This window comes from Charadrius vociferus, unplaced genomic scaffold (assembly GCF_000708025.1).
Source record: "Charadrius vociferus isolate BGI_N301 unplaced genomic scaffold, ASM70802v2 scaffold276, whole genome shotgun sequence".
NCBI classification, from domain to species: Eukaryota; Metazoa; Chordata; class Aves; order Charadriiformes; family Charadriidae; genus Charadrius; species Charadrius vociferus.
Window position 1 is genome coordinate 1139702 of NW_009649075.1, and position 4355 is coordinate 1144056.

The following is a 4355-nucleotide window of genomic DNA, read 5'->3' on the forward strand; positions in this document are numbered from 1 at the left end:
TGCAGCAGGGCTGGGACAGAAGCCAGTGTTTTGTTCCTCATCCTTTGACAGCATTCCCACAACGCTGTCCAAAGCTCTGGTTCCAGGGGAAGGCAACGTACGTCCCACTCGTTAACAATAAGGAAGTGTGATGGGATTGAAGCACAAGCCCCTTTGCAAGGAGGGAAATTCCCACACATTTAGGGAGAGTCTCAGTGTCCGCAGATTTCCTCCTAAACCAAATGCCATGTGGTGCTTTCCCAGCAGTTATCCTCTGTAAAAGGTGACTCCTGGAAGGGGGTCCAGCACAGCAACTTCTCCACCCTTGGTCCATCAGTGAGAACCAACCCAATACTCTGGGTCTATTCTGCATCTGATTCACAGCATCCCACGACAGCTCTGGAGACTGTAGAGAATCAAGAATTTAGGGCTCATGGGTGGTGCATATCATAGGGACATACATGAGTGCTTTCCAGCACTTATTAAGGCCTGAGGATCTTTTGGGGTAGATTTTTCTAGAAGGCAGAGTAGTGGGGGAGGGTGAAATGTATGTAGACTCTTCTCCATGATATTATCTGCCATGGCAAAGGGTTTATTCAGGTGGCAGAGAGCAGAGCCCATCTACCTCTCTCCATCAACCCTGCAGCTACATCAGCTGGGCAACCTCTGCTCCAAGTAGTCTTCTGGGGACAGGCTTGTGTTTGTGTGTGTGGAGAAGAAAAGGATCCAGGGAGACCTTATTGTGGCCTTTCAGTACTTAAAGGGGGCTTATAAGAAAGATGGGGACAGACTTAAACAGCAGGACCTGATGCGATAGGCCAAGGGGTAATGGTTTTAAGCTAAAGGAGGGTAGATTCAGACTAGATATATGAAAGGAATTGTTTATGCTGAGGGTGGTGAAACACTGGCCCAGTTTGCCCAAAGAGGTGGTAGACGCCTCATCCCTGGAAACATTCCAGGTCAGGTTGGACGCAGCTCTGAACAACCTGATCTAGTTGAAGATGTCCCTGCTCATTACAGGGGGGGTTGGATTACATAGCCTTCAAAGGTCCCTTCCAACCCAAACTATTCTATGATTTTTGAATAGGACTGGAAAAGCATACCCTTCTGACAAAAACTGAGAAGACATCTCCCTAGAGTGGTGTGTGGTATCAGGCTTCTGACGACCTCTTTCAAAGCCACCTGGCCTCCTGCTTTGTTGCTGCGTCACAGAAGACTTTGAAACAGAGCCCTGTCCGGTCCTATTTTACATGGCGCAGTTAATGGATTGCTAAGAATTATTATGGGCCAGTGGCACCTTTCCCTTCCAGACCTGTTATTCCTTCTCCTTATATTGCTTATAAACATATAAAGGGCAGGTTGAAGGAGGATGGAGCCAGACTTTCCTCAGTGGCTCCCAGTGACAGGACGAGGGGCAATGGGTGCAAATTGGAACATACGAAGTTCCGTTCCAATACACGGAAAAACTTCTTTACAGTTCAGGTGACAGAGCACTGGCACAGGCTGCCCAGGGAGGGTGTGGAGTCCCCTTCTCTGGAGATTTTCAAAACCCGCCTGGATGCAGTCCTGAGTAATGTGCTCCGGGCAATCCTGCTTTAGCAGGGGAGTGGGACTAGATGATCTCTAGAGGTCCCTTCCAACTCTGAAGATTCTGTGATTCTGGGATTCTCCTACATACTAATTTTGGCTGAGTCAATACCTTCTTCTACCCACAATCTCAAGACATGCACTACAATATTTAATACTGCTGCATATTCAGCAAACAAGCTTAAAAATTTTCCACTTACTAAAGCTTTACTGTTTTTTTCTTCCTTTTCCCCTCCCTCTGGGAGGGTGATAAATGACTGAAAATCAAGATATGATAGAAGCTCTTCATTCATCAGCTACGGTTGCAACTCTTCCTGAAGTCAAGTGTGGGAACCGCATCTGGGACAAAGCGTGGCCCTGAGCCCGGATGTGCCTTCTCCACCTTAACAGCAGCATCTGCTTCCCAATATGGCATGCTCTGCTCTATCTCAGGCACAACTTGAAACTTTGCAGCTGTTGCCACTGCGAGTCTGCTAAATCCAGCAAGGAGGGAGAGGTCGGGATAGTGGGGGAGCGCAGGGCACTCATTATCCTGTGCGCAGGGATGGGAACAAAGCTCGCATGCATCATGCAGAAGCACAAAACCAAGTCAGTCCTCGCATGGGAAGAGCCAGGCACTCCCAGAGCAGGTGAAGAGAGCGTAGGTACCAATATCTCATCCTGGAGAAAGGTCTCCTCTTTCTTTCAGTCTTTCATTTGTAACTCCTGGGAGCTATTCCCTAAGCACGCAAGTTTTGTTGACAGACTGGAGGAAACTTAAGCATTTGCCACCACAGGCAATAAGAATGGTAGGGTCCAAGTTCATCCACCATGCCCAATGTTGGACTATTGGTTGCTTTCTTCTCTTTTGTTCTTCCCCCTGTTCAACTCCCAAGATGGAAAGAAGTGAAGGCAAGTTTATTACCCAGACAGGACTCATGGAGGACTTCCAATCACACTTGCTTTCCAAGTCATAAGGAAGTGAAAAGCAGATGAGAGCCCAGGCACGTGCCAGAGCTGGAGGTCAGTTGTGAAAGGCTGGATGCCTGGATCAGGGGATGCATAAAGTCAAGGAGGATGTTCCTGAAATTGGGGGAAGAATCTGTCCCTCATTGTGAGGAAACTCAAAATAGAAAATCAATAAAATAACCAGGCAAAAAAGATCAGCTCAGTCTTTCTGGGAAAGATCCAAGGGTGAAAAACTAATTCCAGAAAATGAGGTCAACCTTCTCTAATAACCATAGCTACTGTTTGTGCTCCAGTAAGACACGCATGTGTGGAGTTTACCTCTCCTCTATTTATGGATTTGGCCTCTTGACCTGGAATTCAATGCTGCTCAGTTGATCCTGTCGTGTTGTGACGGGCCATATCCTGCATGTTTATTGCATTGGCACCAGTGTTGTCTTTATCTAAAGGGTGAGGGAAAAGACCAGTCCAGGGCTTACACTGGAATCCAGCATCCATCCTCCCTGTCCTTCTAAACAACTAAATTTGATGCAATTTCTCACTTCACTTTTTTCTGCCTTTTTTCCCAGTTGGGACCTCTGAAGCTACTGTAAATCCTCCTGGAGAGAACATCTGTGCAAGCCCCACAAAAGAGGGCTTTTTGGTACTCAATTTAGAGCAGGAAGTATCCCATCATGAGGTGGGACTTTGGGGGATTTGGGAGATTTGGGTCCTTACAGCACTGGTTGATAGAGACATCTTGAAACCTGATCTGGACATGTGCTTTGAACCCATCTCAACAATTGCATAGTTCGTTATGCTTTGCCCTATCTCAGTCTCTTCTCATCCAGCCAAGGGTGAAGGGACACTCAAATCCCCACTCCGAGATGGACCTGATACCCACGATGACTCTACCACCAGTAGGTAAGGGCTGTGTGAGGATGGAGGAACACGTTGCGGGGTTCCTTGGCAGAACCTCAGACTATTTCCACCCTTGACTAATCTATACTCAGCCACTTCAGCCCAGTTCTTGGATAGATCTTAATAACCTCTCTCCCAAACGACCGCGGCCAGAGCGTCACCAAAGTGTGCAGGGTCACCCTTTGTCTCCCAGCGCCAGGTTTCTTCTCAGGGTCTGGACAGCTGGGTAGGTTCAAAGCATGTCAACAGGCTTTGTGGCATTTGGTCCAGCTCCTTCCTGCAACTGCCAGGGATGCTTCTGTCTAATCCCAGTTCGTATCAGGAAGATGAAAAGAGAGGTATTTTCCTCTTGTCTCGCAGTGGCATTGCGGTGGCCTTGAGCTGGCAAGTTCTCAGCAAGGAGATTTTGTTCCCACAGAGACACAGGAAAATTGACCCGGGGAGGGGACAAGAGGGGGGCAGCAACATCAGTTTTAGTTTACTAGAGAAGTTCAGGCATTAGCACCGTAAGGAAAGCTGGAGCCCTCTTTAGCATTTCCAGCACTTCATAAATTTCAGAGAGATTTCGGGCAAGGAGCCAGATGTTTGGGGAGAAATTCTGAACACTAAAGACAAGTGGAAATATTTTTTTTTTTTGGTAGTGTGTATTTTTTCCCATTAGTTGCAAGGCTATATTTAGAAGAGAGGGGGGGAGAGAGAGACCGTGCAAGAGAGATTAGGCATTTCTTCATATTCTGTAGTCACTCCAGTTGTTCTGCTTGTAGGAACAGATGTCTCTTTCCTGGGCCGATAGCACTCAGATCCACGAGGAAGTTTTCTTACCAGCAGTTCCTCTAAGATAGAAGAGAGATCGGGCCAGAGGTAAGTCAGTCCATCGTGGAGGAATACACTGCAGGGACCACTGCAGTGAATGCTTTGGGATACGGTCAGAGAGAAGGGGGGGG

General features: G+C 47.6%; 1 protein-coding gene across 1 annotated transcript in view; it reads left to right on the forward strand.

The window, feature by feature from the left end:
• The first annotated feature begins 4194 nt into the window (after window positions 1-4194).
• The window catches only part of GPR20 (G protein-coupled receptor 20), an 11155-nt gene continuing 10994 nt past the window's right edge, over window positions 4195-4355 (forward strand). Inside the window, exon 1 of the mRNA XM_009888177.1 lies at window positions 4195-4272. The gene's annotated coding sequence lies outside the window, so the exon portion shown is untranslated. The remainder of the gene's footprint in view (window positions 4273-4355) is intronic.